We start from the raw sequence: 15,105 nt of genomic DNA on the forward strand, positions 1-15,105 counted from the left end.
AACACACCGTATCTGATCCATCAAGGTCTTCTGCTTCCCTTTCACCCTCGCCTTGCGCGCCGCAGCGCCCGCACCCGACACGAGCCGCGGCGTGCGACAAAAGCAGCAGTTCCGGCTCTCCGGACTGTAACTTGGCACACCGATGTCGGAATTCGGCGATTTTCGTGGCCACGGAAAGCTCGTTCCGCTGGCTACGACGTGGCGAACAGACGAAGTCGGTTCGGGACCGTTTCGGATGCCGTTTAAGCTAGTTTCAGTCGTTTTTCGGGGCCGTTTCTATGACGGCTAGTCGGTTCGTGCGTTGCGGCCCCCACGGCTCCCGCGTGAGGCATAAGAGCATTTTTTCGCGCAACATGTAACGTGTGCGATCATAGCAGCACTAAAGCACCGGATCCCATCAGAACTCCGAAGTTAAGCGTGCTTGGGCGAGAGTAGTACTGGAATGGGTGACCTCCTGGGAAGTCCTCGTGTTGCACTCTCTATTTACCTTCGGCGCTTTTTTGTCGTCGGGACCAACCTCCGACCTTCTTTTCACTTACCGCAACACACCGTATCTGATCCATCAAGGTCTTCTGCTTCCCTTTCACCCTCGCCTTGCGCGCCGCAGCGCCCGCACCCGACACGAGCCGCGGCGTGCGACAAAAGCAGCAGTTCCGGCTCGCCGGACCGTAACTTGGCACGCCGATGTCGAAATTCGGCGATTTTCCTGCCCACGGAAAGCACGTTCCGCTGGCTACGACGTGACGAACAGACGAAGTCGGTTCGGGACCGTTTCGGATGCCGTTTAAGCTCATTTCGGGCGTTTTTCGGGGCCGTTTTTATGACGGCTAGTCGGTTCGTGCGTTGCGGCCCCCACGGCTCCCGCGTGAGGCATAAGAGCATTTTTTCGCGCAACATGTAACGGGTGCGATCACACTAGCACTAAAGCACCGGATCCCATCAGAACTCTGAAGTTAAGCGTGCTTGGGCGAGAGTAGTACTGGGATGGGTGACCTCCTGGGAAGTCCTCGTGTTGCACTCTCTTTTTGCCTTCGGCGCTTTTTTGTCGTCGGCACCAACCTCCGACCTTCTTTTCACTTCCCGCAACACACCGTATCTGATCCATCGAGGTCTTCTGCTTCCCTTTCACCCTCGCCTTGCGCGCCGCAGCGCCGGCACCCGACACGAGCCGCGGCGTGCGACAAACGCAGCAGTTCCGGCTCGCCAGACCGTAACTTGGCACGCCGATGTCGAAATTCGGCGATTTTCCTGGCCACGGAAAGCTCGTTCCGCTGGCTACGACGTGACGAACAGACGAAGTCGGTTCGGGACCGTTTTAGATGCCGTTTAAGATCATTTCGGGCGTTTCTATGATGACTAGTCGGTTTGTGCGTTGCGGCCCCCACGGCTCCCGCGTGAGGCATAAGAGCATTTTTTCGCGCAACATGTAACGGGTGCGATCATACCAGCACTAAAGCACCGGATCCCATCAGAACTCTGAAGTTAAGCGTGCTTGAGCGAGAGTAGTACTGGGATGGGTGACCTCCTGGGAAGTCCTTGTGTTGCACTCTCTTTTTGCCTTCGGCGCTTTTTTGTCGTCGGCACCAACCTCCGACCTTCTTTTCACTTCCCGCAACACACCGTATCTGATCCATCGAGGTCTTCTGCTTCCCTTTCACCCTCGCCTTGCGCGCCGCAGCGCCGGCACCCGACAGGAGCCGCGGCGTGCGACAAACGCAGCAGTTCCGGCTCGCCAGACCGTAACTTGGCACGCCGATGTCGGAATTCGGCGATTTTCGTGGCCACTGAAAGCTCGTTTCGCTGGCTACGACGTGGCGAACAGACGAAGTCGGTTCGGGACTGTTTCGGAGGCCGTTTCTATGACGGCTAGTCGGTTCATGCGTTGCGGCCCCCACGGCTCCCGCGTGAGGCATAAGAGCATTTTTTCGCGCAACATGTAACGGGTGAGATCATACCAGCACTAAAGCACTGGATCCCATCAGAACTCCAAAGTTAAGCGTGCTTGGGCGAGAGTAGTACTGGGATGGGTGACCTCCTGGGAAGTCCTCGTGTTGCACTCTCTTTTTGCCTTCGGCGCTTTTTTGTCGTCGGCACCAACCTCCGACCTTCTTTTCACTTCCCGCAACACACCGTATATGATCCATCGAGGTCTTCTGCTTCCCTTTCACCCTCGCCTTGCGCACTGCAGCACCGGCACCCGACACGAGCCGCGGCGTGCGACAAAAGCAGCAGTTCCGGCTCGCCGGACCGTAACTTGGCACGCCGATGTCGGAATTCGGCAATTTTCGTGGCCACGGAAAGCTCGTTCCGCTGGCTACAATGTGGCGAACAGACAAAGTCGGTTCGGGACCGTTTCGGAGGCCGTTTAAGCTCGTTTCGGGCGTTTTTTGGGGCCGTTTCTATGACGGCTAGTCGGTTCGTGCGTTAGGGCCCCCACGTCTCCCGCGTGAGGCATAAGAGCATTTTTTCGCGCAACATGTAACAGGTGCGATCATATTAGCACTGAAGCACCGGATCCTATCAAAACTCTGAAGTTAAGCGTGCTTGGGCGAGAGTAGTACTGGGATGGGTGACCTCCTGGGAAGTCCTTGTGTTGCACTCTCTTTTTGCCTTTGGCGCTTTTTTGTCGTCGGCACCAACCTCTGACCTTCTTTTCACTTCCCGCAACACACCGTATCTGATCCATCGAGGTCTTCTGCTTCCCTTTCACCCTCGCCTTGCGCACCGGCACCCGACACGAGCCGCAGCGTGCGACAAACGCAGCAGTTCCAGCTCGTCGGACCGTAACTTGGCACGCCGATGTCGAAATTCGATGATTTTCGTGGCCACGGAAAGCTCGTTCCGCTGGCTACGACGTGGCGAACAGACAAAGTCGGTTCAGGACCGTTTCAGAGGCCGTTTAAGCTCGTTTCGGGCGTTTTCAGGGCCGTTTTTATGACGGCTAGTCGGTTTGTGCGTTGCGGCCCCCACGGCTCCCGCGTGAGGCATAAGAGCATTTTTTCGCGCAATATGTAACGGGTGCGATCATACCAGCACTAAAGCACCGGATCCCATCAGAACTCTGAAGTTAAGCGTGCTTGAGCGAGAGTAGTACTGGGATGGGTGACCTCCTGGGAAGTCCTTGTGTTGCACTCTCTTTTTGCCTTCGGCGCTTTTTTGTCGTCGGCACCAACCTCCGACCTTCTTTTCACTTCCCGCAACACACCGTATCTGATCCATCGAGGTCTTCTGCTTCCCTTTCACCCTCGCCTTGCGCGCCGCAGCGCCGGCACCCGACACGAGCCGCGGCGTGCGACAAACGCAGCAGTTCCGGCTCGCCGGACCGTAACTTGGCACGCCGATGTCGAAATTCGGCGATTTTCCTGCCCACGGAAAGCACGTTCCGCTGGCTACGACGTGACGAACAGACGAAGTCGGTTCGGGACCGTTTCGGATGCCGTTTAAGCTCATTTCGGGCGTTTTTCGGGGCCGTTTTTATGACGGCTAGTCGGTTCGTGCGTTGCGGCCCCCACGGCTCCCGCGTGAGGCATAAGAGCATTTTTTCGCGCAACATGTAACGGGTGCGATCACACTAGCACTAAAGCACCGGATCCCATCAGAACTCTGAAGTTAAGCGTGCTTGGGCGAGAGTAGTACTGGGATGGGTGACCTCCTGGGAAGTCCTCGTGTTGCACTCTCTTTTTGCCTTCGGCGCTTTTTTGTCGTCGGCACCAACCTCCGACCTTCTTTTCACTTCCCGCAACACACCGTATCTGATCCATCGAGGTCTTCTGCTTCCCTTTCACCCTCGCCTTGCGCGCCGCAGCGCCGACACCCGACACGAGCCGCGGCGTGCGACAAAAGCAGCAGTTCCGGCTCGCCGAACCGTAACTTGGCACGCCGATGTCGGAATTCGGCGATTTTTGTGGCCACGGAAAGCTCGTTCCGCTGGCTACGACGTGGCGAACAGACGAAGTCGGTTCGGGACCGTTTCGGATGCCGTGCAAGCTAGTTTCAGTCATTTTTCGGGGCCGTTTCTATGACGGCTAGTCGGTTCGTGCGTTGCGGCCCCCACGGCTCCCGCGTGAGGCATAAGAGCATTTTTTCGCGCAACATGTAACGTGTGCGATCATACCAGCACTAAAGCACCGGATCCCATCAGAACTCCGAAGTTAAGCGTGCTTGGGCGAGAGTAGTACTGGAATGGGTGACCTCCTGGGAAGTCCTCGTGTTGCACTCTCTATTTACCTTCGGCGCTTTTTTGTCGTCGGCACCAACCTCCGACCTTCTTTTCACTTACCGCAACACACCGTATCTGATCCATCAAGGTCTTCTGCTTCCCTTTCACCCTCGCCTTGCGCGCCGCAGCGCCCGCACCCGACACGAGCCGCGGCGTGCGACAAAAGCAGCAGTTCCGGCTCTCCGGACTGTAACTTGGCACACCGATGTCGGAATTCGGCGATTTTCGTGGCCACGGAAAGCTCGTTCCGCTGGCTACGACGTGGCGAACAGACGAAGTCGGTTCGGGACCGTTTCGGATGCCGTTTAAGCTAGTTTCAGTCGTTTTTCGGGGCCGTTTCTATGACGGCTAGTCGGTTCGTGCGTTGCGGCCCCCACGGCTCCCGCGTGAGGCATAAGAGCATTTTTTCGCGCAACATGTAACGTGTGCGATCATAGCAGCACTAAAGCACCGGATCCCATCAGAACTCCGAAGTTAAGCGTGCTTGGGCGAGAGTAGTACTGGAATGGGTGACCTCCTGGGAAGTCCTCGTGTTGCACTCTCTATTTACCTTCGGCGCTTTTTTGTCGTCGGCACCAACCTCCGACCTTCTTTTCACTTACCGCAACACACCGTATCTGATCCATCAAGGTCTTCTGCTTCCCTTTCACCCTCGCCTTGCGCGCCGCAGCGCCCGCACCCGACACGAGCCGCGGCGTGCGACAAAAGCAGCAGTTCCGGCTCGCCGGACCGTAACTTGGCACGCCGATGTCGGAATTCGGCGATTTTTGTGGCCACGGAAAGCTCGTTCCGCTGGCTACGACGTGGCGAACAGACGAAGTCGGTTCGGGACCATTTCGGATGCCGTGTAAGCTAGTTTCAGTCATTTTTCGGGGCCGTTTCTATGACGGCTAGTCGGTTCGTGCGTTGCGGCCCCCACGGCTCCCGCGTGAGGCATAAGAGCATTTTTTAGCGCAACATGTAACGTGTGCGATCATACCAGCACTAAAGCACCGGATCCCATCAGAACTCCGAAGTTAAGCGTGCTTGGGCGAGAGTAGTACTGGAATGGGTGACCTCCTGGGAAGTCCTCGTGTTGCACTCTCTATTTACCTTCGGCGCTTTTTTGTCGTCGGCACCAACCTCCGACCTTCTTTTCACTTACCGCAACACACCGTATCTGATCCATCAAGGTCTTCTGCTTCCCTTTCACCCTCGCCTTGCGCGCCGCAGCGCCCGCACCCGACACGAGCCGCGGCGTGCGACAAAAGCAGCAGTTCCGGCTCTCCGGACTGTAACTTGGCACACCGATGTCGGAATTCGGCGATTTTCGTGGCCACGGAAAGCTCGTTCCGCTGGCTACGACGTGGCGAACAGACGAAGTCGGTTCGGGACCGTTTCGGATGCCGTTTAAGCTAGTTTCAGTCGTTTTTCGGGGCCGTTTCTATGACGGCTAGTCGGTTCGTGCGTTGCGGCCCCCACGGCTCCCGCGTGAGGCATAAGAGCATTTTTTCGCGCAACATGTAACGTGTGCGATCATAGCAGCACTAAAGCACCGGATCCCATCAGAACTCCGAAGTTAAGCGTGCTTGGGCGAGAGTAGTACTGGAATGGGTGACCTCCTGGGAAGTCCTCGTGTTGCACTCTCTATTTACCTTCGGCGCTTTTTTGTCGTCGGCACCAACCTCCGACCTTCTTTTCACTTACCGCAACACACCGTATCTGATCCATCGAGGTCTTCTGCTTCCCTTTCACCCTCGCCTTGCGCGCCGCAGCGCCGACACCCGACACGAGCCGCGGCGTGCGACAAAAGCAGCAGTTCCGGCTCGCCGGACCGTAACTTGGCACGCCGATGTCGGAATTCGGCGATTTTTGTGGCCACGGAAAGCTCGTTCCGCTGGCTACGACATGGCGAACAGACGAAGTCGGTTCGGGACCGTTTCGGATGCCGTTTAAGCTAATTTCAGTCGTTTTTCGGGGCCGTTTCTATGACGGCTAGTCGGTTCGTGCGTTGCGGCCCCCACGGCTCCCGCGTGAGGCACTAGAGCATTTTTTCGCGCAACATGTAACGTGTGCGATTATACCAGCACTAAAGCACCGGATCCCATCAGAACTCCGAAGTTAAGCGTGCTTGGGCGAGAGTAGTACTGGAATGGGTGACCTCCTGGGAAGTCCTCGTGTTGCACTCTCTATTTACCTTCGGCGCTTTTTTGTCGTCGGCACCAACCTCCGACCTTCTTTTCACTTACCGCAACACACCGTATCTGATCCATCAAGGTCTTCTGCTTCCCTTTCACCCTCGCCTTGCGCGCCGCAGCGCCCGCACCCGACACGAGCCGCGGCGTGCGACAAAAGCAGCAGTTCCGGCTCTCCGGACTGTAACTTGGCACGCCGATGTCGAAATTCGATGATTTTCGTGGCCACGGAAAGCTCGTTTCGCTGGCTACGACGTGGCGAACAGACAAAGTCGGTTCAGGACCGTTTCGGATGCCGTTTAAGCTAGTTTCGGGCGTTTTTCGGGGCCGTTTTTATGACAGCTAGTCGGTTCGTGCGTTGCGGCCCCCACGGCTCCCGCGTGAGGCATAAGAGCATTTTTTCGCGCAATATGTAACGGGTGCGATCATACCAGCACTAAAGCACCGGATCCCATCAGAACTCTGAAGTTAAGCGTGCTTGAGCGAGAGTAGTACTGGGATGGGTGACCTCCTGGGAAGTCCTTGTGTTGCACTCTCTTTTTGCCTTCGGCGCTTTTTTGTCGTCGGCACCAACCTCCGACCTTCTTTTCACTTCCCGCAACACACCGTATCTGATCCATCGAGGTCTTCTGCTTCCCTTTCACCCTCGCCTTGCGCACCGCAGCGCTGGCACCCGACACGAGCCGCGGCGTGCGACAAACGCAGCAGTTCCGGCTCGCCGGACCGTAACTTGGCACGCCGATGTCGAAATTCGGCGATTTTCCTGCCCACGGAAAGCACGTTCCGCTGGCTACGACGTGACGAACAGACGAAGTCGGTTCGGGACCGTTTCGGATGCCGTTTAAGCTCATTTCGGGCGTTTTTCGAAGCCGTTTTTATGACGGCTAGTCGGTTCGTGCGTTGCGGCCCCCACGGCTCCCGCGTGAGGCATAAGAGCATTTTTTCGCGCAACATGTAACGGGTGCGATCACACTAGCACTAAAGCACCGGATCCCATCAGAACTCTGAAGTTAAGCGTGCTTGGGCGAGAGTAGTACTGGGATGGGTGACCTCCTGGGAAGTCCTCGTGTTGCACTCTCTTTTTGCCTTCGGCGCTTTTTTGTCGTCGGCACCAACCTCCGACCTTCTTTTCACTTCCCGCAACACACCGTATCTGATCCATCGAGGTCTTCTGCTTCCCTTTCACCCTCGCCTTGCGCGCCGCAGCGCCGGCACCCGACACGAGCCGCGGCGTGCGACAAACGCAGCAGTTCCGGCTCGCCAGACCGTAACTTGGCACGCCGATGTCGAAATTCGGCGATTTTCCTAGCCACGGAAAGCTCGTTCCGCTGGCTACGACGTGACGAACAGACGAAGTCGGTTCGGGACCGTTTTAGATGCCGTTTAAGATCATTTCGGGCGTTTCTATGATGACTAGTCGGTTTGTGCGTTGCGGCCCCCACGGCTCCCGCGTGAGGCATAAGAGCATTTTTTCGCGCAACATGTAACGGGTGCGATCATACTAGCACTAAAGCACCGGATCCCATCAGAACTCTGAAGTTAAGCGTGCTTGAGCGAGAGTAGTACTGGGATGGGTGACCTCCTGGGAAGTCCTTGTGTTGCACTCTCTTTTTGCCTTCGGCGCTTTTTTGTCGTCGGCACCAACCTCCGACCTTCTTTTCACTTCCCGCAACACACCGTATCTGATCCATCGAGGTCTTCTGCTTCCCTTTCACCCTCGCCTTGCGCGCCACAGCGCCGGCACCCGACAGGAGCCGCGGCGTGCGACAAACGCAGCAGTTCCGGCTCGCCAGACCGTAACTTGGCACGCCGATGTCGGAATTCGGCGATTTTCGTGGCCACTGAAAGCTCGTTTCGCTGGCTACGACGTGGCGAACAGACGAAGTCGGTTCGGGACTGTTTCGGAGGCCGTTTCTATGACGGCTAGTCGGTTCATGCGTTGCGGCCCCCACGGCTCCCGCGTGAGGCATAAGAGCATTTTTTCGCGCAACATGTAACGGGTGCGATCATACCAGCACTAAAGCACCGGATCCCATCAGAACTCTGAAGTTAAGCGTGCTTGGGCGAGAGTAGTACTGGGATGGGTGACCTCCTGGGAAGTCCTCGTGTTGCACTCTCTTTTTGCCTTCGGCGCTTTTTTGTCGTCGGCACCAACCTCCGACCTTCTTTTCACTTACCGCAACACACCGTATCTGATCCATCGAGGTCTTCTGCTTCCCTTTCACCCTCGCCTTGCGCGCCGCAGCGCCCGCACCCGACACGAGCCGCGGCGTGCGACAAACGCAGCAGTTCCGGCTCTCCGGACCGTAACTTGGCACGCCGATGTCGAAATTCGGCGATTTTCCTGGCCACGGAAAGCTCGTTCCGCTGGCTACGACGTGACGAACAGACGAAGTCGGTTCGGGACCGTTTCAGATGCCGTTTAAGCTCATTTCGGGCGTTTCTATGACGGCTAGTCGGTTTGTGCGTTGCGGCCCCCACGGCTCCCGCGTGAGGCATAAGAGCATTTTTTCGCGCAACATGTAACGGGTGCGATCATACCAGCACTAAAGCACCGGATCCCATCAGAACTCCGAAGCTAAGCGTGCTTGGGCGAGAGTAGTACTGGCATGGGTGACCTCCTGGGAAGTCCTCGTGTTGCACTCTCTTTTTGCCTTCGGCGCTTTTTTGTCGTCGGCACCAACCTCCGACCTTCTTTTCACTTCCCGCAACACACCGTATCTGATCCATCGAGGTCTTCTGCTTCCCTTTCACCCTCGCCTTGCGCGCCGCAGCGCCGGCACCCGACACGAGCCGCGGCGTGCGACAAACGCAGCAGTTTTGGCTCGCCGGACCGTAACTTGGCACGCCGATGTCGAAATTCGGCGATTTTCCTGGCCACGGAAAGCACGTTCCGCTGGCTACGACGTGACGAACAGACGAAGTCGGTTCGGGACCGTTTCAGATGCCGTTTAAGCTCGTTTCGGGCGTTTTTCGGGGCGTTTCTATGACGGCTAGTCGGTTTGTGCGTTGCGGCCCCCACGGCTCCCGCGTGAGGCATAAGAGCATTTTTTCTCGCAACATGTAACGGGTGCGATCATACCAGCACTAAAGCACCGGATTCCATCAGAACTCCAAAGTTAAGCGTGCTTGGGCGAGAGTAGTACTGGGATGGGTGACCTCCTGGGAAGTCCTCGTGTTGCACTCTCTTTTTGCCTTTGGCGCTTTTTTGTCGTCGGCACCAACCTCCGACCTTCTTTTCACTTCCCGCAACACACCGTATCTGATCCATCGAGGTCTTCTGCTTCCCTTTCACCCTCGCCTTGCGCGCCGCAGCGCCGGCACCCGACACGAGCCGCGGCGTGCGACAAAAGCAGCAGTTCCGGCTCTCCGGACCGTAACTTGGCACGCCGATGTCGGAATTCGGCGATTTTCGTGGCCACGGAAAGCTCGCTCCGCTGGCTACGACGTGGCGAACAGACAAAGTCGGTTCGGGACCGTTTCGAATGCCGTTTAAGCTCGTTTCGGTCGTTTTTCGGGGTCGTTTCTATGACGGCTAGTCGGTTCGTGCGTTGCGGCCCCCACGGCTCCCGCGTGAGGCATAAGAGCATTTTTTCGCGCAACGTGTAACGGGTGCGATCATACCAGTTCTAAAGAACCGGATCCCATCAGAACTCCGAAGTTAAGCGTGCTTGGGCGAGAGTAGTACTGGGATGGGTGACCTCCTGGGAAGTCCTCGTGTTGCACTCTCTTTTTGCCTTCGACGCTTTTTTGTCGTCGGCACCAACCTCCGACCTTCTTTTCACTTACCGCAACACACCGTATCTGATCCATCGAGGTCTTCTGCTTCCCTTTCACCCTCGCCTTACGCGCCGCAGCGCCGACACCCGACACGAGCCGCGGCGTGCGACAAAAGCAGCAGTTCCGGCTCGCCGGACCGTAACTTGGCACGCCGATGTCGGAATTCGGCGATTTTTGTGGCCACGGAAAGCTCGTTCCGCTGGCTACGACATGGCGAACAGACGAAGTCGGTTCGGGACCGTTTCGGATGCCGTTTAAGCTAGTTTCAGTCGTTTTTCGGGGCCGTTTCTATGACGGCTAGTCGGTTCGTGCGTTGCGGCCCCCACGGCTCCCGCGTGAGGCATAAGAGCATTTTTTCGCGCAACATGTAACGTGTGCGATCATACCAGCACTAAAGCACCGGATCCCATCAGAACTCCGAAGTTAAGCGTGCTTGGGCGAGAGTAGTACTGGAATGGGTGACCTCCTGGGAAGTCCTCGTGTTGCACTCTCTATTTACCTTCGGCGCTTTTTTGTCGTCGGCACCAACCTCCGACCTTCTTTTCACTTACCGCAACACACCGTATCTGATCCATCAAGGTCTTCTGCTTCCCTTTCACCCTCGCCTTGCGCGCCGCAGCGCCCGCACCCGACACGAGCCGCGGCGTGCGACAAAAGCAGCAGTTCCGGCTCTCCGGACCGTAACTTGGCACGCCGATGTCGGAATTCGGCGATTTTCGAGGACACGGAAAGCTCGCTCCGCTGGCTACGACGTGGCGAACAGACAAAGTCGGTTCGGGACCGTTTCGAATGCCGTTTAAGCTCGTTTCGGTCGTTTTTCGGGGTCGTTTCTATGACGGCTAGTCGGTTCGTGCGTTGCGGCCCCCACGGCTCCCGCGTGAGGCATAAGAGCATTTTTTCGCGCAACGTGTAACGGGTGCGATCATACCAGTTCTAAAGAACCGGATCCCATCAGAACTCCGAAGTTAAGCGTGCTTGGGCGAGAGTAGTACTGGGATGGGTGACCTCCTGGGAAGTCCTCGTGTTGCACTCTCTTTTTGCCTTCGACGTTTTTTTGTCGTCGGCACTAACCTCCGACCTTCTTTTCACTTACCGCAACACACCGTATCTGATCCATCGAGGTCTTCTGCTTCCCTTTCACCCTCGCCTTGCGCGCCGCAGCGCCGACACCCGACACGAGCCGCGGCGTGCGACAAAAGCAGCAGTTCCGGCTCGCCGGACCGTAACTTGGCACGCCGATGTCGGAATTCGGCGATTTTTGTGGCCACGGAAAGCTCGTTCCGCTGGCTACGACATGGCGAACAGACGAAGTCGGTTCGGGACCGTTTCGGATGCCGTTTAAGCTAATTTCAGTCGTTTTTCGGGGCCGTTTCTATGACGGCTAGTCGGTTCGTGCGTTGCGGCCCCCACGGCTCCCGCGTGAGGCACTAGAGCATTTTTTCGCGCAACATGTAACGTGTGCGATCATACCAGCACTAAAGCACCGGATCCCATCAGAACTCCGAAGTTAAGCGTGCTTGGGCGAGAGTAGTACTGGAATGGGTGACCTCCTGGGAAGTCCTCGTGTTGCACTCTCTATTTACCTTCGGCGCTTTTTTGTCGTCGGCACCAACCTCCGACCTTCTTTTCACTTACCGCAACACACCGTATCTGATCCATCAAGGTCTTCTGCTTCCCTTTCACCCTCGCCTTGCGCGCCGCAGCGCCCGCACCCGACACGAGCCGCGGCGTGCGACAAAAGCAGCAGTTCCGGCTCTCCGGACTGTAACTTGGCACGCCGATGTCGAAATTCGATGATTTTCGTGGCCACGGAAAGCTCGTTTCGCTGGCTACGACGTGGCGAACAGACAAAGTCGGTTCAGGACCGTTTCGGATGCCGTTTAAGCTAGTTTCGGGCGTTTTTCGGGGCCGTTTTTATGACAGCTAGTCGGTTCGTGCGTTGCGGCCCCCACGGCTCCCGCGTGAGGCATAAGAGCATTTTTTCGCGCAATATGTAACGGGTGCGATCATACCAGCACTAAAGCACCGGATCCCATCAGAACTCTGAAGTTAAGCGTGCTTGAGCGAGAGTAGTACTGGGATGGGTGACCTCCTGGGAAGTCCTTGTGTTGCACTCTCTTTTTGCCTTCGGCGCTTTTTTGTCGTCGGCACCAACCTCCGACCTTCTTTTCACTTCCCGCAACACACCGTATCTGATCCATCGAGGTCTTCTGCTTCCCTTTCACCCTCGCCTTGCGCACCGCAGCGCTGGCACCCGACACGAGCCGCGGCGTGCGACAAACGCAGCAGTTCCGGCTCGCCGGACCGTAACTTGGCACGCCGATGTCGAAATTCGGCGATTTTCCTGCCCACGGAAAGCACGTTCCGCTGGCTACGACGTGACGAACAGACGAAGTCGGTTCGGGACCGTTTCGGATGCCGTTTAAGCTCATTTCGGGCGTTTTTCGAAGCCGTTTTTATGACGGCTAGTCGGTTCGTGCGTTGCGGCCCCCACGGCTCCCGCGTGAGGCATAAGAGCATTTTTTCGCGCAACATGTAACGGGTGCGATCACACTAGCACTAAAGCACCGGATCCCATCAGAACTCTGAAGTTAAGCGTGCTTGGGCGAGAGTAGTACTGGGATGGGTGACCTCCTGGGAAGTCCTCGTGTTGCACTCTCTTTTTGCCTTCGGCGCTTTTTTGTCGTCGGCACCAACCTCCGACCTTCTTTTCACTTCCCGCAACACACCGTATCTGATCCATCGAGGTCTTCTGCTTCCCTTTCACCCTCGCCTTGCGCGCCGCAGCGCCGGCACCCGACACGAGCCGCGGCGTGCGACAAACGCAGCAGTTCCGGCTCGCCAGACCGTAACTTGGCACGCCGATGTCGAAATTCGGCGATTTTCCTGGCCACGGAAAGCTCGTTCCGCTGGCTACGACGTGACGAACAGACGAAGTCGGTTCGGGACCGTTTTAGATGCCGTTTAAGATCATTTCGGGCGTTTCTATGATGACTAGTCGGTTTGTGCGTTGCGGCCCCCACGGCTCCCGCGTGAGGCATAAGAGCATTTTTTCGCGCAACATGTAACGGGTGCGATCATACCAGCACTAAAGCACCGGATCCCATCAGAACTCTGAAGTTAAGCGTGCTTGAGCGAGAGTAGTACTGGGATGGGTGACCTCCTGGGAAGTCCTTGTGTTGCACTCTCTTTTTGCCTTCGGCGCTTTTTTGTCGTCGGCACCAACCTCCGACCTTCTTTTCACTTCCCGCAACACACCGTATCTGATCCATCGAGGTCTTCTGCTTCCCTTTCACCCTCGCCTTGCGCGCCACAGCGCCGGCACCCGACAGGAGCCGCGGCGTGCGACAAACGCAGCAGTTCCGGCTCGCCAGACCGTAACTTGGCACGCCGATGTCGGAATTCGGCGATTTTCGTGGCCACTGAAAGCTCGTTTCGCTGGCTACGACGTGGCGAACAGACGAAGTCGGTTCGGGACTGTTTCGGAGGCCGTTTCTATGACGGCTAGTCGGTTCATGCGTTGCGGCCCCCACGGCTCCCGCGTGAGGCATAAGAGCATTTTTTCGCGCAACATGTAACGGGTGCGATCATACCAGCACTAAAGCACCGGATCCCATCAGAACTCTGAAGTTAAGCGTGCTTGGGCGAGAGTAGTACTGGGATGGGTGACCTCCTGGGAAGTCCTCGTGTTGCACTCTCTTTTTGCCTTCGGCGCTTTTTTGTCGTCGGCACCAACCTCCGACCTTCTTTTCACTTACCGCAACACACCGTATCTGATCCATCGAGGTCTTCTGCTTCCCTTTCACCCTCGCCTTGCGCGCCGCAGCGCCCGCACCCGACACGAGCCGCGGCGTGCGACAAACGCAGCAGTTCCGGCTCTCCGGACCGTAACTTGGCACGCCGATGTCGAAATTCGGCGATTTTCCTGGCCACGGAAAGCTCGTTCCGCTGGCTACGACGTGACGAACAGACGAAGTCGGTTCGGGACCGTTTCAGATGCCGTTTAAGCTCATTTCGGGCGTTTCTATGACGGCTAGTCGGTTTGTGCGTTGCGGCCCCCACGGCTCCCGCGTGAGGCATAAGAGCATTTTTTCGCGCAACATGTAACGGGTGCGATCATACCAGCACTAAAGCACCGGATCCCATCAGAACTCCGAAGCTAAGCGTGCTTGGGCGAGAGTAGTACTGGCATGGGTGACCTCCTGGGAAGTCCTCGTGTTGCACTCTCTTTTTGCCTTCGGCGCTTTTTTGTCGTCGGCACCAACCTCCGACCTTCTTTTCACTTCCCGCAACACACCGTATCTGATCCATCGAGGTCTTCTGCTTCCCTTTCACCCTCGCCTTGCGCGCCGCAGCGCCGGCACCCGACACGAGCCGCGGCGTGCGACAAACGCAGCAGTTTTGGCTCGCCGGACCGTAACTTGGCACGCCGATGTCGAAATTCGGCGATTTTCCTGGCCACGGAAAGCACGTTCCGCTGGCTACGACGTGACGAACAGACGAAGTCGGTTCGGGACCGTTTCAGATGCCGTTTAAGCTCGTTTCGGGCGTTTTTCGGGGCGTTTCTATGACGGCTAGTCGGTTTGTGCGTTGCGGCCCCCACGGCTCCCGCGTGAGGCATAAGAGCATTTTTTCTCGCAACATGTAACGGGTGCGATCATACCAGCACTAAAGCACCGGATTCCATCAGAACTCCAAAGTTAAGCGTGCTTGGGCGAGAGTAGTACTGGGATGGGTGACCTCCTGGGAAGTCCTCGTGTTGCACTCTCTTTTTGCCTTTGGCGCTTTTTTGTCGTCGGCACCAACCTCCGACCTTCTTTTCACTTCCCGCAACACACCGTATCTGATCCATCGAGGTCTTCTGCTTCCCTTTCACCCTCGCCTTGCGCGCCGCAGCGCCGGCACCCGACACGAGCCGCGGCGTGCGACAAA

The 15,105-nt window shown here is 57.1% G+C and overlaps 27 non-coding genes and 1 pseudogene across 27 annotated transcripts; all 28 read left to right on the forward strand.

The window, feature by feature from the left end:
- The first annotated feature begins 360 nt into the window (after nucleotides 1-360).
- LOC149850934 (5S ribosomal RNA) lies at nucleotides 361-479 on the forward strand. The gene has a single exon (XR_016433872.1). It is a non-coding gene; the product is annotated as a 5S ribosomal RNA (ribosomal RNA).
- A 423-nt stretch (nucleotides 480-902) lies between these two features.
- On the forward strand, nucleotides 903-1,021 carry LOC149850935 (5S ribosomal RNA). The gene has a single exon (XR_016435191.1). It is a non-coding gene; the product is annotated as a 5S ribosomal RNA (ribosomal RNA).
- A 410-nt stretch (nucleotides 1,022-1,431) lies between these two features.
- LOC149850936 (5S ribosomal RNA) lies at nucleotides 1,432-1,550 on the forward strand. The gene has a single exon (XR_016438051.1). It is a non-coding gene; the product is annotated as a 5S ribosomal RNA (ribosomal RNA).
- Nucleotides 1,551-1,941: 391 nt separating this feature from the next.
- LOC149850937 (5S ribosomal RNA) lies at nucleotides 1,942-2,060 on the forward strand. Its single transcript, XR_016434316.1, has one exon. It is a non-coding gene; the product is annotated as a 5S ribosomal RNA (ribosomal RNA).
- Nucleotides 2,061-2,483: 423 nt separating this feature from the next.
- On the forward strand, nucleotides 2,484-2,602 carry LOC149850938 (5S ribosomal RNA; annotated as a pseudogene).
- Nucleotides 2,603-3,016: 414 nt separating this feature from the next.
- On the forward strand, nucleotides 3,017-3,135 carry LOC149850939 (5S ribosomal RNA). Its single transcript, XR_016438062.1, has one exon. It is a non-coding gene; the product is annotated as a 5S ribosomal RNA (ribosomal RNA).
- Nucleotides 3,136-3,558: 423 nt separating this feature from the next.
- Nucleotides 3,559-3,677, forward strand: LOC149850940 (5S ribosomal RNA). The gene has a single exon (XR_016435213.1). It is a non-coding gene; the product is annotated as a 5S ribosomal RNA (ribosomal RNA).
- A 423-nt stretch (nucleotides 3,678-4,100) lies between these two features.
- LOC149850941 (5S ribosomal RNA) lies at nucleotides 4,101-4,219 on the forward strand. Its single transcript, XR_016426743.1, has one exon. It is a non-coding gene; the product is annotated as a 5S ribosomal RNA (ribosomal RNA).
- A 423-nt stretch (nucleotides 4,220-4,642) lies between these two features.
- LOC149850942 (5S ribosomal RNA) lies at nucleotides 4,643-4,761 on the forward strand. Its single transcript, XR_016433873.1, has one exon. It is a non-coding gene; the product is annotated as a 5S ribosomal RNA (ribosomal RNA).
- Nucleotides 4,762-5,184: 423 nt separating this feature from the next.
- Nucleotides 5,185-5,303, forward strand: LOC149850943 (5S ribosomal RNA). The gene has a single exon (XR_016426744.1). It is a non-coding gene; the product is annotated as a 5S ribosomal RNA (ribosomal RNA).
- A 423-nt stretch (nucleotides 5,304-5,726) lies between these two features.
- Nucleotides 5,727-5,845, forward strand: LOC149850944 (5S ribosomal RNA). The gene has a single exon (XR_016433874.1). It is a non-coding gene; the product is annotated as a 5S ribosomal RNA (ribosomal RNA).
- A 423-nt stretch (nucleotides 5,846-6,268) lies between these two features.
- LOC149850945 (5S ribosomal RNA) lies at nucleotides 6,269-6,387 on the forward strand. The gene has a single exon (XR_016427151.1). It is a non-coding gene; the product is annotated as a 5S ribosomal RNA (ribosomal RNA).
- A 423-nt stretch (nucleotides 6,388-6,810) lies between these two features.
- Nucleotides 6,811-6,929, forward strand: LOC149850946 (5S ribosomal RNA). Its single transcript, XR_016438073.1, has one exon. It is a non-coding gene; the product is annotated as a 5S ribosomal RNA (ribosomal RNA).
- Nucleotides 6,930-7,352: 423 nt separating this feature from the next.
- Nucleotides 7,353-7,471, forward strand: LOC149850947 (5S ribosomal RNA). The gene has a single exon (XR_016435224.1). It is a non-coding gene; the product is annotated as a 5S ribosomal RNA (ribosomal RNA).
- A 410-nt stretch (nucleotides 7,472-7,881) lies between these two features.
- LOC149850948 (5S ribosomal RNA) lies at nucleotides 7,882-8,000 on the forward strand. The gene has a single exon (XR_016425940.1). It is a non-coding gene; the product is annotated as a 5S ribosomal RNA (ribosomal RNA).
- A 391-nt stretch (nucleotides 8,001-8,391) lies between these two features.
- Nucleotides 8,392-8,510, forward strand: LOC149850949 (5S ribosomal RNA). The gene has a single exon (XR_016426936.1). It is a non-coding gene; the product is annotated as a 5S ribosomal RNA (ribosomal RNA).
- A 410-nt stretch (nucleotides 8,511-8,920) lies between these two features.
- Nucleotides 8,921-9,039, forward strand: LOC149850950 (5S ribosomal RNA). Its single transcript, XR_016426959.1, has one exon. It is a non-coding gene; the product is annotated as a 5S ribosomal RNA (ribosomal RNA).
- A 422-nt stretch (nucleotides 9,040-9,461) lies between these two features.
- On the forward strand, nucleotides 9,462-9,580 carry LOC149850951 (5S ribosomal RNA). The gene has a single exon (XR_016434069.1). It is a non-coding gene; the product is annotated as a 5S ribosomal RNA (ribosomal RNA).
- A 423-nt stretch (nucleotides 9,581-10,003) lies between these two features.
- On the forward strand, nucleotides 10,004-10,122 carry LOC149850952 (5S ribosomal RNA). Its single transcript, XR_016436515.1, has one exon. It is a non-coding gene; the product is annotated as a 5S ribosomal RNA (ribosomal RNA).
- Nucleotides 10,123-10,545: 423 nt separating this feature from the next.
- Nucleotides 10,546-10,664, forward strand: LOC149850953 (5S ribosomal RNA). The gene has a single exon (XR_016426747.1). It is a non-coding gene; the product is annotated as a 5S ribosomal RNA (ribosomal RNA).
- Nucleotides 10,665-11,087: 423 nt separating this feature from the next.
- Nucleotides 11,088-11,206, forward strand: LOC149850954 (5S ribosomal RNA). The gene has a single exon (XR_016436526.1). It is a non-coding gene; the product is annotated as a 5S ribosomal RNA (ribosomal RNA).
- Nucleotides 11,207-11,629: 423 nt separating this feature from the next.
- LOC149850955 (5S ribosomal RNA) lies at nucleotides 11,630-11,748 on the forward strand. Its single transcript, XR_016426749.1, has one exon. It is a non-coding gene; the product is annotated as a 5S ribosomal RNA (ribosomal RNA).
- A 423-nt stretch (nucleotides 11,749-12,171) lies between these two features.
- Nucleotides 12,172-12,290, forward strand: LOC149850956 (5S ribosomal RNA). The gene has a single exon (XR_016438084.1). It is a non-coding gene; the product is annotated as a 5S ribosomal RNA (ribosomal RNA).
- A 423-nt stretch (nucleotides 12,291-12,713) lies between these two features.
- LOC149850957 (5S ribosomal RNA) lies at nucleotides 12,714-12,832 on the forward strand. The gene has a single exon (XR_016435235.1). It is a non-coding gene; the product is annotated as a 5S ribosomal RNA (ribosomal RNA).
- A 410-nt stretch (nucleotides 12,833-13,242) lies between these two features.
- Nucleotides 13,243-13,361, forward strand: LOC149850958 (5S ribosomal RNA). The gene has a single exon (XR_016438095.1). It is a non-coding gene; the product is annotated as a 5S ribosomal RNA (ribosomal RNA).
- A 391-nt stretch (nucleotides 13,362-13,752) lies between these two features.
- On the forward strand, nucleotides 13,753-13,871 carry LOC149850959 (5S ribosomal RNA). Its single transcript, XR_016426949.1, has one exon. It is a non-coding gene; the product is annotated as a 5S ribosomal RNA (ribosomal RNA).
- A 410-nt stretch (nucleotides 13,872-14,281) lies between these two features.
- Nucleotides 14,282-14,400, forward strand: LOC149850960 (5S ribosomal RNA). Its single transcript, XR_016426965.1, has one exon. It is a non-coding gene; the product is annotated as a 5S ribosomal RNA (ribosomal RNA).
- A 422-nt stretch (nucleotides 14,401-14,822) lies between these two features.
- Nucleotides 14,823-14,941, forward strand: LOC149850961 (5S ribosomal RNA). The gene has a single exon (XR_016434071.1). It is a non-coding gene; the product is annotated as a 5S ribosomal RNA (ribosomal RNA).
- Nucleotides 14,942-15,105: the final 164 nt, after the last annotated feature.

The sequence above is a fragment of the Nuphar pumila genome, chromosome 1 (genome assembly GCF_984573655.1).
Source record: "Nuphar pumila chromosome 1, dmNupPumi1.hap1.1, whole genome shotgun sequence".
In the NCBI taxonomy this organism is placed as follows: domain Eukaryota; kingdom Viridiplantae; phylum Streptophyta; class Magnoliopsida; order Nymphaeales; family Nymphaeaceae; genus Nuphar; species Nuphar pumila.